Source organism: Crinia signifera, chromosome 1 (assembly GCF_055691185.1).
Source record: "Crinia signifera chromosome 1, ASM5569118v1, whole genome shotgun sequence".
Classification (NCBI taxonomy): Eukaryota; Metazoa; Chordata; class Amphibia; order Anura; family Myobatrachidae; genus Crinia; species Crinia signifera.
The window spans coordinates 420815633-420830912 of NC_139217.1; the positions used below are offsets into that span (position 1 = coordinate 420815633).

At 45.3% G+C, this 15280-nt stretch overlaps 1 protein-coding gene across 6 annotated transcripts in view; it reads right to left on the reverse strand.

The window, feature by feature from the left end:
• The window catches only part of RASGRF2 (Ras protein specific guanine nucleotide releasing factor 2), a 240845-nt gene that overhangs the window by 175380 nt on the left and 50185 nt on the right, over positions 1-15280 (reverse strand). Inside the window, exon 1 of one of the 6 annotated variants that reach the window (XM_083151860.1) lies at positions 6405-6613. The exons of the other annotated variants lie outside the window; for them this stretch is intronic. The gene's annotated coding sequence lies outside the window, so the exon portion shown is untranslated. Of the gene's footprint in view, positions 1-6404; positions 6614-15280 lie in introns of those variants that run through there. 6 annotated transcript variants of the gene reach the window in all.

Below are 15280 nucleotides of genomic sequence, written 5' to 3' on the forward strand. Positions count from 1 at the left end.
AAATGGTAAGAGTGGAGAAGTGAGACAGTTGAGAAGAACCAATCAGCTGCTGAGTATCATTTTATAGAATGCAGTTAATAAATGTTACTTCAAAGCTGATTGGCTGCCATGGTACATTTCTCCACTGGCTTACTTCAACAGGTGAATACGTCACTAACATGAGAATTATGTGGAAAGAGAGCTGCAGCCATGCCGCAGTCTCCCTAAACAATTTTCTAAAGGGGCAAAAATGTACAAGGCAAAACCATGCCTTGTGCTGTAAATGATCGCCTTTAAAAAAAATGGTACTCTTTACCTAGCACGGCGCCCACGATGTCCATCGCGGTCATCGGGGGTAAAAAATCGCGGGCATCGCGGCCATCGCATGCACTAAAAAAAACGGGTGCGACGCGATGCCCGCGATTTCCCATAGGGATCAATGTTAAAAGTGTGATTGGACGCGATTTTACTGTTCAATGCCTCAATGCCCGCGATTTTTCCATAGGAAACAATGTTAAATGGGCCACAGAGCCCTAATAGTCCCCCTGAAGTCTGAAATGGCCCCCACAATTGTTAACGCCACCCCACGATCAACGTGAACCCGAAGCGTGGCGAGCGCAGCGAGCCCGTGAGGGGCGGCGGTACGCGTCCTCCGACCTTTTCATACCCCCACTATCCACGTCGGCGTGGAGTTGAGAATAGAATAGTGTGGCGAGCGCAGCGAGCCCGAAGCGTGGCGAGCGCAGCGAGCCCCGCGAGGGGACACGGATACCTGTGAAGCCCGCAAAGGGACGCGTTTACCTGTGAAGGTATCCGTGTCCCCGCGCCACGCTTCGGGCTCGGTGGCTCGCTGCGCTCGCCACACTATTCTATTCTCAACTCCACGCCGACGTGGATAGTGGGGGTATGAAAAGGTCGGAGGACGCGTACCGCCGCCCCTCGCGGGCTCGCTGCGCTCGCCACGCTTCGGGTTCACGTTGATCGTGGGGTGGCGTTAACAATTGTGGTGGCCATTTCAGACTTCAGGGGGACTATTTGGGCTCTGTGGCCCATTTAACATTGTTTCCTATGGAAAAATTGCGGGCATTGAGGCATTGAACAGTAAAATTGTGTCCAATCACACTTTTACCTTGTTCCCTATGGGAAATCGCGGGCATCGCGTCGCACCCGTTTTTTAGTGCATTTGATGGCCGCGATGCCCGCGATGGGCGCCGTGCTAGGTAAAGAGTACCAAAAAAATTCCTCGGCCAACAACCCGCAAGGCCACCTAACTCAGACTTCATTACATCCGGCTCCGTGTCCCTGTTTACGGATTTGAGTGATTTTTATTCATGCTTTGTGCACCACGTCTGTGTTTGCACAAAGTTGCAGTTGCTATTTCAGACACACACAAACGCACACACGGAGAAGTATGCTGAAAATGTACTGAGCATTTCCAATCGGTGAGTGGGAGGTGGTAGTTCAGATGCATGCCCTGCTATGGCAGTGTAGCAGCAGTGCCGCTGAAGTGGTTCCATGCTTATCTCTAACACAATAGGCCATACTCAGGTGGATCTTTTTCACCTGCTAAAGGGCTGATGCAAGATCTAATGGTTCTTAAGCCGCTCCAGATGATAGATCAGGATCTATAGAAGCTAGAAGTTTGCGTCTCAGCCATTGCACATTTGGAGGCATGGATGTACAGGAAAGGGCTTTTTAGCAGCATTTGCATAAAGTTGCAGACATGTGGCCGGCAAAAGATGCATACAACTCAGGATCAACTACTATTAACTACTATCACCTATATATATATGTCTAGTGTCTGTGTGTCACTGAAACACTGCCATCTGTTGGCAGCAAGTGAAAGTACAGCTTTCTCTCTCACTCATTCAGAAAAAGAGGCAACCACGCATACAGAAACACAGAGGCAATCACAACGTAGTAGACTAGCTTTCAAAGCTTTTGCTTAGAGAGGGCTTAGCTAGTGTAGTATATACATTAACCTCTTATTCTTTATTTTTATAGTAGTAAATAAGTACGGTAAATAAATAAGAGATCACGATTTTAGAGGTTTCCTGACCTCAGCATTGGAGATGTGTTGGCTGGCTTGCTTGACTCATCGGGTCACTCAACTGGCCAATGGTGGCGCCAATGATCAGATGCTGCATCAGCACTGGATCACAGATGCATGCAGGAGGCTTCTACTTATATCAGCCACCTCCTGTCCATTATCTGTGCATCCCTGCTGCTCCTGCATTGCACCCTACAACCACACCTGAACCAGGCCCAATAGGTAAGCAGGCAACTATTGCTCTACCTCTCATTTTGAACTACAAATAGAAGCACACCCTGCTACAAAAAAAGAACCTAATGTTGCACTTGGTATCCATAAAAAAAACCAGCAGGAATAGCTATATTATAATTAATTAAAATTCTCTAAATATGAACATTAACACACATCTCTCTAAATCATTTATGCTCCAACACTTGCAGATATTACTCCCCTTCAACTTTATAATTACCAGAGATCATATGAACTCTACAGACAGCAAAACATAGCACTGCACACAAATAGGTAAATCATGCAGAGCCTGCAGACATGGATACCTTCGCCTAATTATATAATGTCACATTTTCTGACAACTCTCTGTTCAAACAAAAGTTTTATGTCATTCACTATTTGCATTGCTTGTTTAAGCCTCATTATTATAGACCTGAGAATTGTCAGGGGGCGCAGGTCACTAAGACAGGAGGCACGGACACCCAGGGCCGCCTTCTTAATCTTACTCTAAACCACATATGGAACTAGACACGCCTTTTGGGTTGCACATGACAAGCCCTCTCAGCGGGATGCCATGCAAAATTCTAATACCAACTATGATCTCCCTGAAAATAGTTTTTAAACGTAGGCAAGTATAACATTTAAAGAGAAAGGAGTATTGTGGGGTGCGCAAACAACTGCAATAGGTAAGAGGGCAGCCAGCCCTCTAATGCTAAATTGCAATAGAAAATTGTATACCAGCGCAGGCTGAAAAAATATAAGAAATGTGTTTTTTTTTCAAATATAACAATTTATTCTAAACACACATATGCACAATATTAATACACACTAATAAAAAAATCCACCCCAACTAAAACTTTAACCAAATGTTTTTCAAATACTTCTTGGTATCTTACAAGAAGTATTTGAAGTATTGTGAAGTATTGTGGCCAAGAACCCGCCGATATATTGTAATCTCTTTACACAGAGTCCTTGCGCTGTGTGTCTCACATTGATTCTCTAAGCTTAAAAAGTGATAAAATGAAGAGTGATAAACAGCCAGCCAATCAGCTCCTACCTGCCATGTCACAGGCTGTGTTTGAAAAATGTCAGACAGGAGCTGATTGGCTGGCTGTTTATCACTCTCCATTTTATCACTTTTGAAGCTTAGAGAATCTGGCCCACAATCAGAATGCATTGTTTGTGGTTATCTTATTTGTCAGTTTGTAAGAATACATGTCTCACTACTGTTTGAAAATGTCAATTATTTGCACACATGCCTTTATTGCTAAATTTTGTGCCTCATTTGTCATTGAATTTTAATATATGTTTTATGCTACAAAGTCATTAATAAAATATATTATGCAAATATTATACATTATACATCATATTTTTATTATTAAATAGATTTTGTTTTATTTTTTATAATATATTTTTTCTAATCATATTCTACTGCACCGGGCCTGACATCTTCTGATACATTGTGCAGGTGCCAGAACCTGGGGCTTGCGGCTGCCTCCTTTTCAGGCAGGAGGATAGCAGCAGCCCCCCTGCCAAATGTCAGGCTCCTCCAAGCATCTTGTGCCCTTGCCTTGGGACTACAGCATGATTCTAAAGCACGACAGGATCGGATCAAGTATGCTTTAATCCAGGAACTGGTAACAATTTCACGCTGCCTAGCTTATTGGAAAAGGTCCAAGTCTGAGATTTGGCCAATGTGTCCTGTAAGTGACAGAATGCATGGGGGGTACCCGGCATTCGGGGGAAGGGAGCCCACGAGTTCCCTTCACTCCTTTTGGATTGTTTTTCTTTGCATTTTTATTTTATTTTTAACCCTTTGGATGCCTATAGGGACAGAAGAGGGACGATCTACACTGGATTCGGGAGAGTATTAAATTTTTACACAGGGGGAGTATGTTAATAGAATTTCACTATCATGGTGTGCATGTATGTGTTTTTATTTTAATATTGGTTTGGCTCTGGAACTACAATTTCCACCGGGCCCTTTAATGTCACCGCATGCTGGTTCTTGTGGTTATCATTGTTTCTGGGCCTGCCATTTTGTTAGGTGATTCTGGCTGGAGGTATGGCACTACCAACTTAGTAAATGATATACTGTTTTTTGCAGAATGGGAAATGTTTGGTCTTTTACCTCCAGGTACTAAAGGTCCATACACATTGGGCGATTCTGACCTGAAAACAGCTCAGTTTTTTTGTTAGAGCTGCTTTCAGTTCAAAAGCTGCCCTTTGTGTACGGCCCGGCAATGAGCGCTGATGTGCACTCCCGCGTCATCGCCGGCCGCCACTCATCTGCCAGTATTACCAATATAGGAGTGAAGGGGTGGACAGATTTACATAGCGTCCTGCTATGGAAAGGTGTTCACCCCCTGTGAAAATTGTTGTCCAGGGGGAAACAGTGCGGTGTGTATGCATTGAGCAAATTTTTTTTTTGAGAGACATTTCAGAACAGAGATTTCCACAACATCGCTGTCCATACACGCTGGGCAAAATCGGCCAGTACATGTACGTATGGACCTTGAGGATCCTAGAGATGTTAAGAAACTGCAGTGCCATAACTAGACATTTTGGTGCCCTGTGCCAGAAAGGGTATCGGTGGCGTCCATGATGTTCTGGCTCCCGGGCGCAGTCAACCCCCCCTTACTTACTGCTGCAGTCCGAGAGATACCCCCTGTGTTTGTTACCTCCCAGGTAACTGCTCTCCTGCGCACTTCTGCAGATGTATAATGTGTGTGTGTGTATGTATATATATATATATATATATATATGTATCTATCTATTTATATACATATATCTTAATAATGAATATGTTAAAATGGGGGGGGGGGGGGGTCAAAAAATGTTGTGCCTAGGGGTGGCCTGACCCCTAAATTCACCCCTGATAGTGCATGCAATGGTGTTTGCTTCATGGAGAAAGGAGTATGGCCACATATTAGTGCCAATTCACATTACATCACACAGTACTATCAGTTATTCACATTACACCACACAGTGGCACTTGTATACATTCCAGCAGCACACTTGGGGTAACACCACATTGCACTGGCACACACAATGTTACACCAAACTAAACCAGCAAACTCACGGGACTACAGTGTGCCTAAGATAGAGTGTGGGTTACAGTGCGCATCAAATACAGTGCAGGATACAGTGTGGATCAGAAGCTGTGTCGATTACAGTGTGTGTTGGATACAGTGAGGGATATAGTGTGGGTCGGATACAGTGTAAGATATAGTGAGTGTCAGATGCAGTGCGATTTAGACAGTACAGGATATAGTATTGGCTGGATACAGTGTGTAGTGTTCATTGTAGCACCCGCCATATTTGAAAACCCATGCAGTTCCTCTTCCCTGCCTGGGGTGTTGCTGTCTGCTGAAGTGCTTCTAGCACAGTGTGGTCTGTATATCAGCACTGATGTGCAAACCAGACCTGTGCTAGAAACACCAGATCAGACAGTGACACCCCAGGCAGCGAAGAGGAACTGCATGGGTTTTCAAATATAGCGGGTGCTAGAATGAACACTAGTGTGGGTTGGATACAATGAGGAATACAGAGCAGGTTGGATACAGCGCGGGACACCGTGAAGGTTGAATACAGTACAGATCAGACCACTATGCGAATGGCCACGGTGATATACAATGTCGCCGGGCAGTTGGTATGTAGTGATGCATGTCGGGGGCATGGGGAGGCGGTCTCCACTGACTTATATTTATGGGACATTATTCAGGTCCCTTCAACCCCCCCCCCCCCCCCGTGCATTCGCCAGGCAGAACAATGTTTTGTGTCTGCACATGCACAGATGCATTTCTGCGCATGTGCAGGCGTACGGTGCGTGCGGCCACAACAGATAGGGTGTTCGCCAGGCGCATGCACCCAGGAATGCGGGTGGGGAGCTTGCGGCAGAGGCGAGCCAGGCGATTTCCCCATAGAAACACCCAGCATTCCCATGCAAATCGCCCCGTGAAGCGTGGGGGGGGGGCAGGCATATCTAATTGACCTGAGAGTCACTTAGATATGTGTGCACCTTCCCCATCATTGATGGTCGATGGACGCTACAATTATTACCTTAAGAAAACTGTGATCCTGCTTCTCTCTGATAAACACATCACCTGTACCATCTCTTTCTCACGGTGATATAAAGATGTGAACGGGAGATAGCTAGCCTTACCTAGCACAATGAAAACGGAGATCGTCTGTTCTTATAATCCCTTGTCTGACAGCTTTCATTTAGTGGTGTACAGCACCCGGTCCCTGAGAGCTGCTCTTACAAAGAAAAATGGCAAATGTCAGAGAATCTGAAACTCTAGTTATGCCAGAAGCGCACATAAACAACTGCAGAGATTATGCTAATCCAATGCCGGGACACAGCAGCAATGAGGAAAGGGCTCAGGGGGACACAGCACATTATACTGGCTGTATTTAGAGGAAGAGCAGAACTATGGAAACAAAGCATGACTTTTTGTGTGTTTTATGCTCTGTGTTATATAACCAGCAACATTAGGGTACCAGACATTTGTATTGCACAATTTATATTAATGTGGACAGTACAGGTAATCACCTAGTATAGAAAATAATTTCAGGTTGTTAGAATGGGAGTGGCACTGAGCCTGTAGAGGCTTGGACCTGCTCTGCCTACTGGAAATGTCTAGCTCCTCCTGTGAGTGTATCTAGCTCCACCGTGAGTGTATCTAGCTCCCCCTGTGAGTTTATCTAGCTCCACCTATGTATCTAGCTCCTCCCGTGAGTGTATCTAGCTCCCCCTGTGAGTGTATCTAGCTCCGCCTGTTAGTGTATCTAGCTCCACCTGTGTCTATAGCTCCCCCTAGACGGGATGCTGTATCATCCGCGTATCCTGTCCACCGCACATCGCCGGCTACCGCAGACCTAATTATCGCATATGCTGTAACATATCCGATAATTATGGCAAAGGACAGCTTTTGCGTTAAGAGCTGTCCTTTGCGATCTTGCCGGCGATGTGCTGCGGGTATCTGCGGCTCCCCCTCCCTCCATTACCCGGGGCTGCTGCTGCCGGGTGGCCTCTCCTCCTCCTCCCTGCACCCGGAAGAGGATACAGTGCAGGGAGGAGGTCACAGGTCCAGGCAGCACACGCTGTGCTGCCTGGACACAGCAGGTGAGGGGGGGGGGGGTGTCGGCGCGAGGCGGTCCGTTCAGGGCGGCGTGGGTCGCGTTAAGAAGCCCATAGGCTACTATGGGGTATCACCAGCTTTTGCTGGCGATACCCCTCGCAGCGAAAACCCGCCGTGCGGGTTTTGCTGCATATCAAAATGCGGTAAAAACCCAGATAACGGGGTTTTTACCGCATTCTTGCTTTACAGAATCTCCCCCAGGAGTTTATCTAGCTCCACCTGTGTATCTAGCCCTGTGAGTGTATCTAGCTCCCCCTGTGAGTGTATCTAGCTCCGCCTGTGAGTGTATCCAGCTCCGCCTGTGAGTGTATCCAGCTCCACCTGTGAGTGTATCCAGCTCCGCCTGTGAGTGTATCTAGTAGAATCCAGCACTGTCCAAGTACCACCAGTATGATATATATGAAAACAAAAAAATAAAACAGAAGTCACCAGATCTTCGCATTACAGACTTCCCTTGACGCTCCATACACACTAGACAATATTGTTTCTATAACTATATCTTCAATGATTTCCCTTGAACTCCCGCGCAAACAAAATAATGCATACACACGGAACGATATCATTAATGATATGGTTTAGTGACATCACCCAGCCCCCCACTGAACATGCTGTAGTTGACAATATAGTCCAGATTGAGCTGCATCTTGGGGAGTGCGTATTGTTAGGAATATTGAGATTACAAACAAAATAGCTCAGAAGGGACTCAGGGCCAGATTCTCTAAGCTTCAAAAGTGATAAAATAAAGAGTGATAAACAGCCAGCCAATCAGCTCCTGCCTGACATTTTTCAAACACAGTCTGTGACATGGCAGGTAGGAGCTGATTGGCTGGCTGTTTATCACTCTCTATTTTATCACTTTTGAAGCTTAGAGAATCTGGTCCAAAATGAGAGATATAGTTTGAAATATCGCTTAGTGTGTTTGGGGCTTTACTCTTGTTTATTATATCATATAGGCAGTGTTTCAATCCATAACATGGACTATATTAACCCTTTGAGTGCCAAGGCAATTTGTCAAAATAGGTGTGAAATTTGCCAAGCAAACATTTGTATTCATCATAATGACCTGTAATGTTTACCTTATATAGGAAATATAATTATTTTTTTTACACTACATTATTTATTTGAATTTATATAACAAAAGGTGAGCGACACTGGTGTTTAGTGGATATTTTGGGAATTTCTCACAGCTATATTGGCACTCAAAGGGTTAAGATAACAGATAGTACATAGAAATACCAATACTCAGTTACATACTGTAGGAGGGTATCCAATCCTGGCAGACATTTCCGATCCTCGAAAATATTGGTTTTCGTGTAGAATATATCAAATCTGCATTTGATCTATTCAATGTTCTCCCACCCCCCCCCCCCCCCCCCCCCCCCCCGACTTTCAGAAATGATCCGAAAGTCAGAAAAGACATAGGTCGGTGAATCCACATCTTTTTCCACAGAAACGGCTGCAAATTTGAAAATTGACCAGCTGTTTCCACGAATGCAGATGCCGATAATTCCACGAATAGGAAATTTTGGCCAGCACTGAATACCCCCCATAGTCATTAACACCAAAGTAGCACTCAGTAAGTAGACAGATTTATGGCATTTTTACTGCTCTGAATTTTCACCCTCCCAGACACGTTTCTCTCCCCATCTCCCTTAACACCAACAACCCTCAACTCTTTCTTATTTACTTTATCTCCCCCATCACCCCTTCTCTCTCTCTCTCTCTCTCTCTCTCTCTCTCTCTCTCTCTCTCTCTCTCCAACATGTGTTTCCCTCCTAAGGTGCCCACACACTAGAAAGATCTATGATCTTAAGATGTGCGCATAAATTAGCCTTGAAATCTTTTTTTCCGTCCTGGACAAAAGATTTCAGGCAAGCGCACACCTTTACCAAAGATTTTTCATAAGATCCCGGGTGAGATTTAATAGGATGAGAGATTCAGAAAGTGAGAGATTTGGTAAGAAATCTCCAGTTTGATTTTGCAGTGGAAATGATTGCCGCTTTAAAAAAACCTGGAGATTTCTTACCAAATCTCTCACTTTCTGAATCTCTCATCCTATTAAATCTCACCCCCCGTGTGCGTTCCTATGGATCTTTTGTTAAATCTTCTGATCTTTTGTGCAGCACGTAAGATCAGAAGATTCAGCAAAAGATCCACGGGAGCGCGCATCGGACCGAAATCGACCGATTTTACAGATTATCAGTAAACATCGGACGATATATCGGCCAATTTATCGAAAATTGGCCAATCGGCTAAAAAATCTTTCTAGTGTTGTGGGCACCTTTACACCAGGGAGAAGAATAAGTAGTGCCAATAATGTATTAATGTCATAAGCACGTCAGTAATTTCCTCTTATCACATCACTTACTGGCACATATTTTTTTTAAGTGGAGGTGTGATACAAGAAAATGGCTTCCTGCTCCAGAAAACATAATGGGTGAGATTTAATAGGATGAGAGATTCAGAAAGTGAGAGATTTTGTGAGAAATCTCCAGTTTTTTTAAAGCGGCAATCATTTACACTGCAAAATCAAACTGATTTCTCACTTGTGGGGAGATTCTCTATGCAAGAAATGCGGTAAAAACCCCGTTATCGGGTTTTTACTGCATTTTGGGATGCTGTAAGCATCCCCCGCCGGGTTAACGCGGCGGGGGGCATCGCCAGAAAAATCTGGCGATGCCCCATAGAAGCCAATGGGCTTCTACCGCATCCCACCACCGCCCCGCACGGACCCCTCCTCCCTTACCTGTGTCCGGGCAGCACAGCGCATTGCTGCCCGGACCTTTGACCTCCTCCCTGCACGGATCCTGTTCCGGGTGCAGGGAGGAGGAGAGCCCGGCGCAGCAGCAGCGCCGGGTGTGGAAGGGAGGGGGGAGCCGCCGGGACCTGCTGGGACCCGGCGACTCTCACCGCAAAGGACAGCTCTTAACGCAAGAGCTGTCCTTTGCTATCATTATCGCATATGTTAGAACATATGCGATAATTATAAATGCGATGGGCGGCGAAGGGGGGCAGAGATTCTTAGAGAATCTACCCCAAAATCTCTCACTTTCTGAATCTCTCATCCTATTAAATCTCACCCACTGTGTCTGCAACTAGCGTAACCTTAGAGATAGTTGTGGGAAGTAGCTGAATAACTGCTGGGTACTTAGCCTGGGAGCCATCTATAATGGGAGTTGTGTGTGCAGTGCACAGATGCCCCTGGGTCCAGGAGCACCCACACTGCACACACATAAACCATTATTCCAATACTTACAGTACCTCCCCAATCTCACATCAACAGTGTTGCCAAATCACCAGGAAAATGTCCACCATGTAATTTCCCCAAAGCACTGTGCATATACACAATAGTCTCTGGCACAGCACAACAGTCTTCTAGCACTCAGTAATACCTTGCCAGCTAGACAGAAGGATAGTGTTCATTCTAGCACCCGCTAACCCATGCAGTTCCTCTTCCCTGCCTGGGGTGTCGCTGTCTGTTGTAGTGCTTCTAGCACAGTGTGGTCTGTATATCAGCACTGATATGCAAACCAGACCTGTGCAAGAAACACCACAGCAGACAGTGACACCCCAGGCAGGGAACAGGAACTGCATGGTTTTTCAAAGATAGCGGGTGCTAGAATGAACACTAGAGGAAGCCTGGACGTAGACTGCATATGGTCATCTTCCTCTCTTAATGCACCCGCTACCAGGAGCTACTGTAAATCCCCAAGCAAGAACTGAATTGCCCACATAGCGTCATGCATGTGGGGGGAGAAGAAAGCAAAACTGGTATTCTTTAAGAATGAGCTTTACTTCAATTCTTTAGGCTCGTCTGTACAGTAGATGGCGCTCTAACTGCTATTATATTACACTATTTTATGACAATGCCCACATGTTAAAATACGACCACTGCCAATCATCCTGATATAAAAATGGTTATGCTGACTCATTATCTAACACCTCTTAAATGTTTTTTTTTTATTTATAATAATTACAAACGATTCTATTATTTGCCAATATTCTTATTGTGTGAAAAAAGCCATTATCTCACATTGAAAACATTTCAGTGAATTGGCAGTCATTCCAAATGCACTACACCCTCCATATCCTTCCTGCCTTGTATCGCTCGGCACAGACCTCTGGCACAGAGGTGCATCTAACACGGCCTTTCCGGGTAAAAGAAAGGAGCTTGTCTATTAACCTATGTAGGATTTAGCTACAAATAAACCAGTAGAGGCCAAATAAAATGAGAAGCAAAATAACTATTCCAGTGTCCACCTCAGCACAAATATATTGGGCCTTATTCTGATTGAATCGGACAGATGCGTATTTCGGACAGGAGTGTTCTTAGCCCCGCCTACCGCACAGATCGCTCACGCCGTCCAAATGCGGTAAGACGCCAAGTGAATGGACCGCGAGTGGATGTTTCATGTAAACACCTCCCCCATCTGTGGGAACCTCCCCCATTCTCCGATGGTCTCCGACCATTGAATGATGGACCGAGCGGTCAGGCAGCACCGAGTGCTCCACAACACTCGGACATTTTTCCGTGTGAAAGCAGGGATATGGGCGGGCAGCTGGCATCCGGCTATGTCAGCTGTCTGCCCCCCACACGTGCGTCACGGCTGCATTACCATACGTATGCCCAGCGTTTTCATGGGCACGCCCATGAAACGTGGAGTGTACGCATATGGCAATGAGCACAAACAGCCCTTCACGCCCCTCTCCACCCCCTGTTCGGATGGTTCCGTACGATCGTTTTCTGCACGGAATTCACGCCATGTTCGGACGTGAGCAAACACAAAACATCGGCCGGCCGTCTGACTCAATCAGAATAAGGGCCATAGTGAGCAGAAATTATATATTCACATACTGTCGTACACCCATATTAGTCTGAGGACATGGCACTGGATCACCTGCAATACCATTGGCCGGCTGTGTGACCCATGGTGTTGCACAAACCAGCTGCTGCAGATCCAACAAAGAGGCCATGAGATATTTATGTTCTGACAGAGAACCTTGACAACATACTGCACAGATGGAGCCAGCCTCATCTAGCCATCTCTGGAGAGCCATGATGAGCCATGTTGAGCCAAGGCCTATTGTTCTCAGCTGCAATACAATACATAGAACAATACAGTAGGGGATTAGCAGAGTAATCCTATTACTCACTTAATGCTATTAAAGGGCTAGGCGGGTTATTCTAGTTCACTCCTTCTCAAATGGACAAAACCATGTGCACTGCAGGTGGGGTATATGCAACTTGTGCAGAGAGAGAGCTAGATTTGGGATTTCTGCACAGAAATTAAATAACCCAACAAATATCGCTGCACATTTTACATCTGCCACCCTCCACCCCTGCAGTGCACATGGTTTTGTCCATTTAAGAAGAAATTTGCCAGAAGGAGTGAACCAGAATAACACCCTAGATGAGGATGCCCCCCCCCCCCCCCCCCCAAAAAGGTTAAAAAGGTATTTCCAAATATTTAGTTAAGGTATGCTGCGTTGTCACCCATGGGCCCTGCACGAAAAACACACAACTGCCGCAGGGTACTTTATCTCTGCTCATTTCACTTCTGCACATCGACATGTGTCCAATTTTGAGCAATACAAATAGTAGGATCTCTGACACCAGCTAAACCAATGTAAAAATGTGCATAGAAGGTTCCCACTTCCTGCACTACAGTCACAGAAGGCAAGCTGCATAGAACTGAAGGCCGCTGGGCAGAGACTAATGTGAAAGATGAAATATTCTTTGTAAAGTGCTGCATAATATATATATATATATCTCCATAAAATACACATAGTCTCTTTATATAAACCCATTTGCTTGTGGCAGCCATCCAATCAGCTACAATTTATAGCTTGAGAATCAATTATATTTAAACTTCTCCAACTGTTCAAATTCTTGAAACAGATGGAAGAGGAATCATGAGGCCAATATATCCTGCGTTATAGCAATATTTTCCAAAACTCAAAATAAGCAAGGACTGGTGGGCCGTCCGCTCATTTCATGATAGCTTATGTGATTTCACATTAAAGGGTACCTGTTGCCTCCAATAAGATATTTTACGGTCTATTTCTAAAGCAAATGCAGAGTTTTGGTCAGAGAAAAGATAAATCTCAGCTTCTCACAATTTACCAAGACTGGTAATAAACCATTATTTCTCCTGCAGAACCTCTTACTGCCTCTCCTATATTAGGGTGGTGTTAGCTCTACCAGGCAAAGGGGATCCCTTATAGGTCAAACATTATGGGTTCCATATCAGAAAGAGACACTGCCCCTTCTAATATCTGATATCCGAAACTGACCTGCCTGCACAGTTGACAAACAACATTGATAAAAGACCTGTGGATATTCTCATCGTCGTTCGTAGAATACACACTGAACAATAATTTGACCGATATCCTTCAGAAGGACCAGAATGAACGATATTGGTGTGCAATAGCTGAATCCCAAAGAGAACCGCTTTGAAAATACATTCCATAACCCGCCTTCAGCAGTAAGTTTAGCTTAAGGGGGGTATTCAATCCGCCCCGCTATTTCCAACGGGGGAAATAGTGGCGAGCGCCTATTCAATGCTGTCTTTCCCGACAGCATTGAACAGGCATCTCATCAGAACAGACCCGACTTTAAAAGCTGTGGGGCCTATTTTGCCAAAAACGGCCATGGATTGTCGAGATCACAACCGTATCTAGATAATCCACGGCCGTTCTCGTGGACACCCCCCCTTATATATAGGTGTTGCTACAGTCTTGATAACTAGACCCCTCTCTCCTATAGCTATACTTTGTTACAGTTTCCTAGTTAAAAATCTATAATGGGGGAGGGAATTCATATTCCCATGAATAGTGATGCTGCCCCAAGATGGCCGTATACATTTTGGTTAGATGCTGGGATGTTCATTGTGTGTTGGGTGAGGTGTATGTACTGGTCTTCTGTTGGTGACATGTTCTATTCTTCTGAGGTTTGTTTAAATTTTGCAGAGTAAATAGATAGAACAATCATTTCTAAAACAGTATCTTCTTTAGAAATAAAAACAAATTGGTAGATATGACTGGACCTACTGTAAATCAACAATTTCAGTTTAGAGTCGCAAAGCTTTGCAGCTGCAGTCTGGATGGGAGCTCAACTGTGTCTAGATTGACAGTCAATAGGAACACCATATGGTCAACATAGACAGAAGGTTGACATAAACAAAAGGATAAAACAATTGTTTACTTTTTTGGAACTTTTTCATACTTTTCCATCCACCTTGACTACATACAATTGGGAATGGTAAAGTATGCCAAGCGCCGCAGTAGTGTAGTGATACACTAATTGTGGGTCCAGGGGCTCAGGTGTCAACATTGTTACATAAGACATTTTCATGTGTCAACCTTTTTCCAGTGTCGACTGGAAACCCTTTAGGGTCGACCTATGGACTGTAGAACATATTATCCATACCTCTCCAGCTACAGTAAGCAGATATTCCCCCTTGTTTAGGGATGCCAATCCCGGGGCATTTTTTCAATCCCGGAATTCGGGATTCCCTAATAAAAAAAACTGCCATATTTACTTAAATGTACGGTGCGGCTGGGAGCTAAGTGGTGCGGCCGGGAGGGTGGGCGTTAAAGCTGGGAGCCGGGCGAGGGAGCCGGGAGGGTGGGAGATGGACCTGGGAGCCGGGTGAGCGATGCAGCCAGGGTAGGTGGGCAGCACACCCAGGACGAGGTGGGCTGTGCGGCCTGCGGGAGAAGCTGGGTAGCGTCTAAGAACACGTTCAGAAGCTGCATGCACAGTCTAATCCCGTGACTGAAATCCTGGCATTTTGAGGGCCAAATCCCAGGATCCCGCCGATCCCGGGATTGGCCACCCTACCCTTGCTGTAACCATTTCCCCTGTTTTGAGTGCCTGCACAGCAGTCTGTAAATG